At 33.7% G+C, this 13,673-nt stretch overlaps 1 long non-coding RNA gene across 1 annotated transcript; it reads right to left on the bottom strand.

Annotated features, from left to right (window-relative positions):
• Positions 1–11,234: 11,234 nt before the first annotated feature.
• Positions 11,235–12,630, bottom strand: LOC134943824 (uncharacterized). Its single transcript, XR_010181776.1, has 6 exons — positions 12,502–12,630; positions 12,338–12,417; positions 12,180–12,243; positions 12,022–12,092; positions 11,868–11,933; positions 11,235–11,428 (listed from the first exon to the last, which is right to left on the bottom strand). It is a non-coding gene; the product is annotated as an uncharacterized LOC134943824 (long non-coding RNA).
• Between the last annotated feature and the right edge of the window lie 1,043 nt (positions 12,631–13,673).

Raw genomic sequence — 13,673 nt, 5'->3', positions numbered from 1 at the left:
ACAGTCCACTACTACAGGTATATTCCCTTGTGACCCAGCAGTTAGTTGATGGCACTGATGTCTTTTCCCTTATCTCTCATTAGTATTCCAAAAATATTTTATTCATCTATATTATATTTATTTCATTTGTAGGAATTGCTTGCAATGCTGCAAGCTCTGAAATATGGATTTCCCTCAATTTTGGAGAATTTTTCACCTATTCAACAAGTCAAGACCTCTTTATTTTCAACAGAGACCTTACACAGGTAGAGTTTTTCCAAAATATCAAGGTTAACAATATTTCATTTTAACACAAATGCTGTAAAATAACTGTACCGAGTGGTGTAAAGTGCACTGTTGGAAATAACCCCATTATAATATTGTATTATCTCAAAGTACCACCAGTGAATTTGATATACTGTTAGAAGAGACATCAATTCATGTTTCCATATTTAACAGCCTAGTTTTATTAAAAAAATAAATAAATGTATAATATCTATGTTTGAAAACTAGATAGTGGTAATAAATATGGCTGCTTTAAAAAATATCCCACATATTGACACATAAAATTAAATTGCAAAAAATGTAATACACAGATCAGTTTATCTATTATTCTGGAAAACACATCATTACTGATGATACACTGATAGTGCTATTATAAGTAGAGTGATAAATAATGGAATTTAACTATTTATTACATATTTGTGCAGAGAATATAACTGGTGTTAAGGGGGCATAATTCTATAAAATATTAATCTCTTGTTGAATTACTAGATTGATATTAAAATAAGGAATTTAAAAACATAACTGTCTTACAGGGTGTTTTGTCTCCAAATGTCACGGCTGACCTTGTGACCAGAGCTGATGTTCTCCATAATGAAACCTTGCTCATTTCCTTCCTAAGTAAGATCAATCTGGAAAATGTTACCATGTTTGTGGAAGCCATCACGATTGCTGCTGAAAAGGTACACAAATGTGATTTTAGTTCCCATCATCTTAAAAATAAAATACAGTCAGGATATAATAGTCACAAACTTCTGTTCATTGTTGCCTCACAGTCATGGGCTTATGGTATCAATTCCAAGTTGCGCCCCACCTATCTTCAGTTCGAATGGATGTTTTTCCCATGTTTGAGTATATTTCCACTGTCCAGAAGCATACCAGTGGTGTGATTGGCTCCTGACAATTCTAAATCCTGAAATCTGAGGCTGTAGTGCAGGGAATTTAGATAATGAGTGTCAGTGGGGCAGGGATTGTTGTTACATTTTATATTTTCTCCATACAGCATTGCCAGATATGATGGCACTTTATAATATGTATTCAAAAATAAATAGATAACAGCATATTACGTGGGGGGAGTATCTAGACATTACCAGTTTTGGAAACTTCTCAAGAATATTTTTGGATACATTTTTGTTAAATATATCTTTCATGTTCATAGGCAAGTCTTGCAGAGAGTAGTATAATAGAAATCAAAGGAACTCTACTGGCTGTGGAGCTTCAGGAATTGGAATCCAGCTTCTCCATCTACACCACACAAAACTGGACAATTTTATTTGAGACCTACTTAGTTGACTTAATTCCATATTTCAACCAAACTCTACTTAAGCTTCTTCCAATTGACATCTCCTGCTCCTCCTACCAAGCTATGTAAGTATGATACCAGCTAAAAAGTACATTTATTGTGAGGACATTTGGTTTTTAATACTTTACCAATTAAGACGTAAAAGAACAATGACTGTAAAAATACATTCAATTTGCTATCAAATCATAAAATATCATATCAATTTTGATTTTTGCAACAGAGTGAAGGCATTTAACATTGTGTTCACCTCACTGACACAAGACACCCAGCAAGAGATCTACAATGACTTCATTAAAAGATACCTGATGGGACAGTCCACTACTACAGGTATATTCCCTTGTGACCCAGCAGTTAGTTGATGGCACTGATGTCTTTTCCCTTATCTCTCATTAGTATTCCAAAAATATTTTATTCATCTATATTATATTTATTTCATTTGTAGGAATTGCTTGTAATGCTGCAAGCTCTGAAATATGGATTTCCCTCAATTTTGGAGAATTTTTCACCTATTCAACAAGTCAAGACCTCTTTATTTTCAACAGAGACCTTACACAGGTAGAGTTTTTACAAAATATCAAGGTTAACAATATTTCATTTTAACACAAATGCTGTAAAATAACTGTACTGAGTGGTGTAAAGTGCACTGTTGGAAATAACCCCATTATAATATTGTATTATCTCAAAGTACCACCAGTGAATTTGATATACTGTTAGAAGAGACATCAATTCATGTTTCCATATTTAACAGCCTAGTTTAATTAAAAAATAAATAAATGTATAATATCTATGTTTGAAAACTAGATAGTGGTAATAAATATGTCTGCTTTAAAAAATATCCCACATATTGACACATAAAATGAAATTGCCAAAAATGTAATACACAGATCAGTTTATCTATTATCCTGGAAAACACATCATTACTGATCATACAATGGCAGTGCTATTATAAGTAGAGTGATATATAATGGAATTTAACTATTTATTACATATTTGTGCAGAGAATATAACTGGTGTTAAGGGGGCATAATTCTATAAAATATGAATCTCTTGTTGAATTACTAGATTGATATTAAAATAAGGAAGTTAAAAACATAACTGTCTTACAGGGTGTTTTGTCTCCAAATGTCACGGCTGACCTTGTGACCAGAGCTGATGTTCTCCATAATGAAACCTTGCTCATTTCAATCCTAAGTAAGATCAATCTGGAAAATGTTACCATGTTTGTGGAAGCCATCACGATTGCTGCTGAAAAGGTACACAAATGTGATTTTAGTTCCCATCATCTTAAAAATGAAATACAGTCAGGATATAATAGTCACAAACTTCTGTTCATTGTTGCCTCACAGTCATGGGCTTATGGAATCAATTCCAAGTTGCGCCCCACCTATCTTGAGTTTGAATGGATGTTTTTCCCATGTTTGAGTATATTTCCACTGTCCAGAAGCATACCAGTGGTGTGATTGGCTCCTGACAATTCTAAACCCTTAAATCTGTGGCTGTAGTGCAGGGAATTTAGATAATGAGTGTCAGTGGGGCAGGGATTGTTGTTACATTTTATATTTTCTCCATACAGCATTGCCAGATATGATGGCACTTTATAATATGTATTCAAAAATAAATAGATAACAGCATATTACGTGGGGGGAGTATCTAGACATTACCAGTTTTGGAAACTTCTCAAGAATATTTTTGGATACATTTTTGTTAAATATATCTTTCATGTTCATAGGCAAGTCTTGCAGAGAGTAGTATAATAGAAATCAAAGAAACTCTACTGGCTGTGGAGCTTCAGGAATTGGAATCCAGCTTCTCCATCTACACCACACAAAACTGGACAATTTTATTTGAGACCTACTTAGTTGACTTAATTCCATATTTCAACCAAACTCTACTTAAGCTTCTTCCAATTGACATCTCCTGCTCCTCCTACCAAGCTATGTAAGTATGATACCAGCTAAAAAGTACATTTATTGTGAGGACATTTGGTTTTTAATACTTTACCAATTAAGACGTAAAAGAACAATGACTGTAAAAATACATTCAATTTGCTATCGAATCATAAAATATCATATCAATTTTGATTCTTGTAACAGAGTGAAGGCATTTAACATTGTGTTCACCTCACTGACACAAGACACCCAGCAAGAGATCTACAATGACTTCATTAAAATATACCTGATGGGACAGTCCACTACTACAGGTATATTCCCTTGTGATCCAGCAGTTAGTTGATGGCACTGATGTCTTTTCCCTTATCTCTCATTAGTATTCCAAAAATATTTTATTCATCTATATTATATTTATTTCATTTGTAGGAATTGCTTGTAATGCTGCAAGCTCTGAAATATGGATTTCCCTCAATTTTGGAGAATTTTTCACCTATTCAACAAGTCAAGACCTCTTTATTTTCAACAGAGACCTTACACAGGTAGAGTTTTTACAAAATATCAAGGTTAACAATATTTAATTTTAACACAAATGCTGTAAAATAACTGTACTGAGTGGTGTAAAGTGCACTGTTGGAAATAACCCCATTATAATATTGTATTATCTCAAAGTACCACCAGTGAATTTGATATACTGTTAGAAGAGACATCAATTCATGTTTCCATATTTAACAGCCTAGTTTAATTAAAAAATAAAAATGTATAATATCTATTTTTGAAAACTAGATAGTGGTAATAAATATGGCTGCTTTAAAAAATATCCCACATATTGACACATAAAATTAAATTGCAAAAAATGTAATACACAGATCAGTTTATCTATTATTCTGGAAAACACATCATTACTGATGATACACTGACAGTGCTATTATAAGTAGAGTGATAAATAATGGAATTTAACTATTTATTACATATTTGTGCAGAGAATATAACTGGTGTTAAGGGGCCATAATTCTATAAAATATTAATCTTTTGTTGAATTACTAGATTGATATTAAAATAAGGAATTTAAAAACATAACTGTCTTACAGGGTGTTTTGTCTCCAAATGTCACGGCTGACCTTGTGACCAGAGCTGATGTTCTCCATAATGAAACCTTGCTCATTTCAATCCTAAGTAAGATCAATCTGGAAAATGTTACCATGTTTGTGGAAGCCATCACGATTGCTGCTGAAAAGGTACACAAATGTGATTTTAGTTCCCATCATCTTAAAAATAAAATACAGTCAGGATATAATAGTCACAAACTTCTGTTCATTGTTGCCTCACAGTCATGGGCTTATGGAATCAATTCCAAGTTGCGCCCCACCTATCTTGAGTTTGAATGGATGTTTTTCCCATGTTTGAGTATATTTCCACTGTCCAGAAGCATACCAGTGGTGTGATTGGCTCCTGACAATTCTAAATCCTTAAATCTGTGGCTGTAGTGCAGGGAATTTAGATAATGAGTGTCAGTGGGGCAGGGATTGTTGTTACATTATAGATTTTCTCCATACAGCATTGCCAGATATGATGGCACTTTATAATATGTATTCAAAAATAAATAGATAACAGCATATTACGTGGGGGGAGTTTCTAGACATTACCAGTTTTGGAAACTTCTCAAGAATATTTTTGGATACATTTTTGTTAAATATATCTTTCATGTTCATAGGCAAATCTTGCAGAGAGTAGTATAATAGAAATCAAAGAAACTCTACTGGCTGTGGAGCTTCAGGAATTGGAATCCAGCTTCTCCATCTACACCACACAAAACTGGATAATTTTATTTGAGACCTACTTAGTTGACTTAATTCCATATTTCAACCAAACTCTACTTAAGCTTCTTCCAATTGACATCTCCTGCTCCTCCTACCAAGCTATGTAAGTATTTATACCAGCTAAAAAGTACATTTATTGTGAGGACATTTGGTTTTTAATACTTTACCAATTAAGACGTAAAAGAACAATGACTGTAAAAATATATTCAATTTGCTATCGAATCATAAAATATCATATCAATTTTGATTTTTGCAACAGAGTGAAGGCATTTAACATTGTGTTCACCTCACTGACACAAGACACTAAGCAAGAGATCTACAATGACTTCATTAAAATATACCTGATGGGACAGTCCACAACTACAGGTATATTCCCTTGTGACCCAGCAGTTAGTTGATGGCACTGATGTCTTTTCCCTTATCTCTCATTAGTATTCCAAAAATATTTTATTCATCTATATTATATTTATTTCATTTGTAGGAATTGCTTGTAATGCTGCAAGCTCTGAAATCTGGATTTCCCTCAATTTTGGAGAATTTTTCACCTATTCAACAAGTCAAGACCTCTTTATTTTCAACAGAGACCTTACACAGGTAGAGTTTTTCCAAAATATCAAGGTTAACAATATTTCATTTTAACACAAATGCTGTAAAATAACTGTACCGAGTGGTGTAAAGTGCACTGTTGGAAATAACCCCATTATAATATTGTATTATCTCATAGTACCACCAGTGAATTTGATATACTGTTAGAAGAGACATCAATTTATGTTTCCATATTTAACAGCCTAGTTTAATTAAAAAATAAATAAATGTATAATATCTATGTTTGAAAACTAGATAGTGGTAATAAATATGGCTGCTTTAAAAAATATCCCACATATTGACACATAAAATGAAATTGCAAAAAATGTAATACACAGATCAGTTTATCTATTATCCTGGAAAATACATCATTACTGATAATACAATGGCAGTGCTATTATAAGTAGAGTGATATATAATGGAATTCAACTATTTATTACATATTTGTGCAGAGACTATAACTGGTGTTAAGGGGGCATAATTCTATAAAATATTAATCTCTTGTTGAATTACTAGATTGATATTAAAATAAGGAAGTTAAAAACATAACTGTCTTTCAGGGTGTTTTTTCTCCAAATGTCACGGCTGACCTTGTGACCAGAGCTGATGTTCTCCATAATGAAACCTTGCTCATTTCAATCCTAAGTAAGATCAATCTGGAAAATGTTACCATGTTTGTGGAAGCCATCACTATTGCTGCTGAAAAGGTACACAAATGTGATTTTAGTTCCCATCATCTTAAAAAGGAAATACAGTCAGGATATAATAGTCACAAACTTCTGTTCATTGTTGCCTCACAGTCATGGGCTGAAGGAATCAATTCCAAGTTGAGCCCCACCTACCTTGAGTTTGAATGGATGTTTGTCCCATGTTTTTGTATATTTCCACTGTCCAGAAGCATACCAGTGGTGTGATTGGCTCCTGACAATTCTAAACCCTTAAATCTGTGGCTATAGTGCAGGGAATTTAGATAATGAGTGTCAGTGGGGCAGGGATTGTTGTTTCATTTGATATATTTTCCATACAGCATTGCCAGATATGATGGCACTTTATAATATGTATTCAAAAATAAATAGATAACAGCATATTACGTGTGGGAGTATCTAGACATTACCAGTTTTGGAAATTTCTCAAAAAAATTTTTGGATACATTTTTGTAAATATATCTTTCATGTTCATAGGCAAGTCTTTCAGAGAGTAGTATAATAGAAATCAAAGAAACTCTACTGGCTGTGGAGCTTCAGGAATTGGAATCCAGCTTCTCCATCTACACCACACAAAACTGGACAATTTTATTTCAGACCTACTTAGTTGACTTAATTCCATATTTCAACAAAACTCTTCTTGCACTTCTTCCTTTGGACATCTCCTGTTCCTCTTACCAAGCTATGTAAGTTTTTAACAAGTTTAAAAAAAAAAGTACATTTATTGTTAGCACATTGTGTTTTCAAAAAAATATATTTGTTTAAAGAATAAAATAACAATGACTGTAAAAAGAAATAAAACGGTTTTCTTCAACAGAGTGAAAGGATTTAGCCTTGTTTTCACATCACTGACAAATGACACCAGGCAAGAGATCTACCATGACTTCATCAAGGCACACCTGATGAGACAGTCCAGTACTACAGGTATGTTTTCCGGTGAGCCAGCTGTTAGCTGCTGGTACTGATATCTTGCAACCTTGTCTTTTTCCTTTAATATGTGTGAAATGTTCTTATTAACTTTATTTATTTTCGCTTGTAGGAGTTTCTTGCAATGCTATAAGCTATGAGATCTGGGTTAACATCAATTTTGGACAGTTTATTATGTATTCATCGAGTGAAGACCTTTTCATGTTCAATAAAAATCTTACACAGGTAAAAGTTTATCACACATATTATGGTTTACTATTATGGTTAATATATTATTTTAATACTATTTCATCTAAGAATCCAGTAAATGTTCATCATTGGACTACTTTACATTATAGTATTTATCAATGGATTTTCAATTTACGTATATGCTGAAATAGAGGTGTAATGTTAGGTTCATCTGTCAACCAGCTAGATCATTCTAACGTAACTGTTATATATATATTGTGTATGTAAACAGCATTAATAGGTAAATATGGTTAATTTGGGAGACTCTCATATATACTGTATATATATATATATATATATATATATACAAAGTGTCTCTGGTGTGGCACTCACGCTGATCCACAAAAATTTACAGGACAGCTGTCTACTGTATCAGTAGACTGCTGTCCTGTACATTTTTGTGAATCAATCAGCGTGAGTGCCACACCAGGGACGCTTTGTTTGAATTATTTTTATGTAGGCACCTGCACATATGCAGGTGTAGACACCTGCACCTGCACAGTTTTCCACGTTAATTGGGAGTGCCGGATCTTGGACAGATTTTATATATATATATATATATATATATATATACACACACACACACACACACACACAGAGGAAAAACCACAGCACTCACCACACCAGAAGCGGGGCACAGCTATGCACTTACCACTCACAGGGTGGGGTGCATGTAACACTGCACTCTCCACCACAGAAGCGGGGTACACAGCTGTACTTACCACTCACAGGGCGGGGTGCATGTAGCCCATGACCACATCGCTCTAATAAATACAGAGAACTCAGCACTCACCAAAGTAAACTCACTTATCCTCAACAATTCAATAAATAAATGATGGGGGTTTAGTTGGTGGATTGGCCAATGCACGGAAGCCTGCACACCGATTTTCAAGGTACCCCACCTTCATGCAGGTCCTACACTATCACAGAGTCTTAAAACCTGACTACCACACTGCTGCATCATCTGCCTGCTAGATGTAATGTGTACCTGCCACATACTTTATGGCTTTTAAAGGCACACTAGTCACCTATTGCACTGGCTCAGTGAGTGGTAAGTGCATAGCTGTGCCCCGCTTCTGGTGTGGTGAGTGCTGTGGTTTTTCCTCTGTGTGTATATGAAGGGGTTAATCTATGGTTAGCTCTTATTAACCGTGGCCACTAGCTTTCTCATGCACCCCTGTGTGGACTTTATTATCCAGAACCTGTCTCAGCTGTTCTCTAGCAATCATCTTTGAGCCAGTGCAATAGGTGACTAGTGTGCCTTTAAAAGCCATAAAGTATGTGGCAGGTACACATTACATCTAGCAGGCAGATGATGCAGCAGTGTGGTAGTCAGGTTTTAAGACTCTGTGATAGTGTAGGACCTGCATGAAGGTGGGGTACCTTGAAAATCGGTGTGCAGGCTTCCGTGCATTGGCCAATCCACCAACTAAACCCCCATCATTTATTTATTGAATTGTTGAGGATAAGTGAGTTTACTTTGGTGAGTGCTGGGTTCTCTGTTTGTGTGTATGTGTATATGTATATATATATATATATATATATATATATATATAGAGAGAGAGAGAGAGAGAGAGAGAGAGAGAGAGAGAGAGAGAGAGAGATTTAAATTACAAAAAGATGAAAATGGAAAACAGTGTTCCCTCTTTATATTATCATGGAAAAGACTATAATGTGAGTGCTCTTGTAAATAAGATTGACATGTCATGTAATAAATATACTTGTTACACATGTGCTGAGAATATAACTGGTGTTAAGTGGGCATAATCTAACAAAGTATTGTGTCATGTTGATTTTAAAATAAAGAAACTAAAACAAAAATAACTGTTTTTTTAGGGTGTTTTGTCTCCGATTGCCACGGCTGATCTAGTGACCAGAGCCGATGTTCTCGCTAATGAAACTTTGCTAATTTCAATCCTAATTAAAATTGAAGTGGAAAATATTACTGGTTTTGTTGATGCCATCACATCTGTTGCTAAAGAGGTACACAAGCGTGATACTAAATTCAGTAATCTAAAAATAAAATACAAACATACTATTATGTTGTGGAGTGATTGAAAATGTTTTTCTTCACAAACATCTGAAATATACATTCTGTGAGTGAATGTTTGAAAAACATCTATTTATGTTTGCAGGCAAGTCTGTCCAATGACAGCAAAACAGAAATTTTGGAGACTCTACTGGCGGTGGAGCTTCAGAAGTTGCAATCCAACTTCTCCACTTATACCACTCAAGACTGGACCATTTTATTTCAGACCTACTTAGTTGACTTAATTCCATATTTCAACCAAACTCTTCTTGAGCTTCTTCCAGTGGACATCCCCTGTGCCTCCTACCAATCTATGTAAGCATGTCTCCCAATCATTTCTATTGCCAAATTTAGAATAATGTGTGCATGTCTCCATGATGATATCACAGGAGCATGTCTTGCAGTTCTGATGCACTAAACTTCGCACCTATTCTGTTCCAATCCCCATGGCTTGAATGCAGTGTATACCATTGCAGCTGTGCACAACAGCCTTTCACTGGTGTCACTATATTTTTTTCTGGTGCTACCATTGTCATTTTATAGTGGCTGAATGAAAAACATCTGACAAGTTTGAAAGAAAATGCTTGGTGCATGCAATATATCAAATGTGATAAGTTGAAATATACCGCAGCTTATCTTGTGTGCTGTCTTACAGAGTCACTGCTATGAACGCCTCTTATGGACTTATGAAATTGGATACACAAATGGCAGTTTATAAGTACCTGTTAACGTATCAGAAAGGTCAGTATATTTGACCAGTGGCGCATGCAGTGGGGGTTTGTAAGTTCCCAGAAACTCCCTGACACTGACTGATGGGTTTTTTCTTTTACTATGGTCATGAAAGCGGGCACCAATATGGCACAAATTCATTAAAACATGTAATTTTGTCCCCACCTGTTCTCGATAGATCTGTGAATTGTGGCAGTTTTCCATGAGCGGAGGGGAATAATTATATATTTCCCAGTCCTGTCCCATCTACAAGCTGCATGATGTGGGCGTGTGTGTGTGTGTGTGTGTGTGTGTGTGTGTGTGTGTGTGACATTTACATGTGTGCATTATGTGTGTGTCTCTCTGTATATATATATATATATATATATATATATATATATATATATATATAGTATGTACACACATGTTATCGTTCAAATGCATAACTCCCCTAGGCTTGCTAATTAAATACCCCTGGCCTTATATTAATATACATCAATACAGTCTTTGAGTGCCGCCTTACTCCCTCTACTGCATTTGGGATGTGCTATCTCTTAGGAGGGCACCTGAGCAAGGTATCCATGACCTTAGCAGCCAGTGCCAGATTGCTAGTTTACTATATATATATATATATATATATATATATATATATATATATATCAAGAAATAGTATATCTCTGTGGAGCGCACTTAATGACTGAAATAAATATATTTATGTATAATACAATTTAATATGGTTATGTTGGTTTCTGACAAAAAGAGGATGACATCACACAAACACCCTTTAAACTTTAAAACATCTATTGCTTTTTATTGCTAAAATAATTAAATTTCAATACTGATAAAAAATGATGTACACTTTTACAATGTGTTATTGTTCATTACAGCCAAAAAATTGAATAACAACTTTTCCAAACAATAAAAGATTTTTACACTCAACGCGTTTCGTCGTATGTCGACTTCTTCAGGAGTGTTTTCTTTAGGATGTGATCAAAAGTAAGTAAAAAGTAAAAAACAAGTATAAATAAAAATATGAAACAAAGAGGAATACTAAAATAAATAAATAAAAAAAATATATATATATATATATATATATATATATATATATATGAGGAAGAATATGCACAAAAAATATATCTATGTCCAATTTAGCTAACATTGTAATGATTTGATTTATTGGTCTATCAAGACAATAGTTTAACTGGTTATCAAATACAAAATTGACAAAAAAATAAATAAATAAATTCACAATATCAATGTCAAAATTAGCTGGCATTGTACGGACTTAATTTATTAAAGCAATTATCCATCTAGATACCAACATTAATAAAAATTTAAAATTAATTCATAACAATTAATTTACTGATGGATGTTTTGATGAATGACTCCACAGTAAATAAATATGGTATTACTTACTTATGAAAAGGCAATTAATTAGTTTGAAACAGCTGTATTTTCACAAAATTATAATCCATATTTTACCTATTTGAAAATAGAAAAAAATGAAATTATAATAATTACTATAGAAATATTATTATTTTCTTTTAATAATTTGAACCATAATACTTACTAAGAATTATTATGTATAATTAACTTCCATAGTTTTGTAGTATTTAATGAATCTTCCTATTTGCGACCATCCTACAATAAGATATATATATATATATAATGTTGTACATATATAAGTAGAATTATTTATTTCCTCCCAAATCGGATAAAGATACTCACTGATGGTTAATATTAATCTTCCAAAGGCTTGTAATTAATTTGTCCAAATTTTTATTTAATTTACCTAATAAAAAAAAAACCCCATAAAAATAATATAAACATCCCAGTTTTTAGTTTAAAACAATAAATGATTAGTTGGATATTGTAATAGAACTTACCTATAATACTTTCATGTGTCCAAAAAATATATATGAGGATCCGGCAATGGGATAAATAATATTAAGCTTCTTTTATTTCCCTAATAAAGAGTGATAAAAACACTCAATATTCTGGATAGAACGTCTTGTAACAAGATTTTAAAGAAATAGCCATTATAGCTTACCAGCAGCTCTCCTTGTGTGTCCTCATACACAGAGATCCAAAAGTGGAATGAGAGCAGAGTTCAAAAACCTCCCTATTTAAGCACCCTAGCTAATTACATCACTTCCTCATCCCACTAAATTGATTGTGTAATTGTGATAATTGAGAGCAGAGTTCAAAAAATCTCCCTATTTAAGCACCTTAGCTAATTCCAACATTTCCTCATCCCACTAAATTGATTGTGTAATTGATAAGATTAAATAACTGTTTATTATTTTATTTTAATCTCTATTAAAAAATGCTATATTTAAGTTCCCATCCTAATTAATATTATCTACAGAGGCCCAATGTTAATCAAGCATACCTATTTAATACTTGTTCACCAGAGCTATACTGACAGGATAATTGATAATAAAGAGGTTTAACAAGCGCTGTCTGTGTGCGCTGTAAGCCTCCTTACGGAGGGCGTGACGTCAACACACACGTTTGTTGCTAAGCAATGAGGCATAACAAGCGCTATCTATATGCGCTGCATGTTTCCATTGCTCCGGGCGTCCCATCCGTCACTAGGCAAGGCTTGGTAACTATAAACCCAAGCCTCGTTTGGAGTAGAAATTACGTCAATACGTCATCACGCACGTACCGTCACTAGGCAACGCGTGATAACGAGACTTGTATTGGTATAAGTATACCGAGCCTCGTTCTCAATAGAAATGATAGGTGCATCCTGTATCTTAGCAACGCGCTTTAATATATAAATACATGCATCTGGTTTCCCAGCAATACGTTCTAATTGCTGAGAAACTTAATTGTAAATAACACCAATTTATATATAGAGACTCCTGATGTATCACCCGACTTTATGTGATCTTAAACAGTGTACCTTGCTAATCAACCCATGTTATTTTAGTTTCTTTAATGAAAATTATTCCTAATGGTGTTTTATGATGGTCTTAATAATAATAATAATAATAATAAGGGGGATAGAAAAAATGGTATTACGGCATTACAAAAAAGTAAATATATAAAAAGTGAATAATAAAAAAAAAACAATATAACAGTGCCCTCGTATTTTGTGGACAAGGTGCAGAGCAATGAAGTCCAATAAGGACCTAATTGCCTAGCACTATACCTAATTAATAACATAAATAGTTACAGTATTATCCTAAGTGGTTGGTCAAATACTTGTAAGGA

The sequence above is a fragment of the Pseudophryne corroboree genome, chromosome 7 (genome assembly GCF_028390025.1).
Source record: "Pseudophryne corroboree isolate aPseCor3 chromosome 7, aPseCor3.hap2, whole genome shotgun sequence".
Classification (NCBI taxonomy): domain Eukaryota; kingdom Metazoa; phylum Chordata; class Amphibia; order Anura; family Myobatrachidae; genus Pseudophryne; species Pseudophryne corroboree.
Note: the sequence above shows the minus strand (reverse complement) of the source record. Positions and strands in the feature narration are given on the sequence as shown.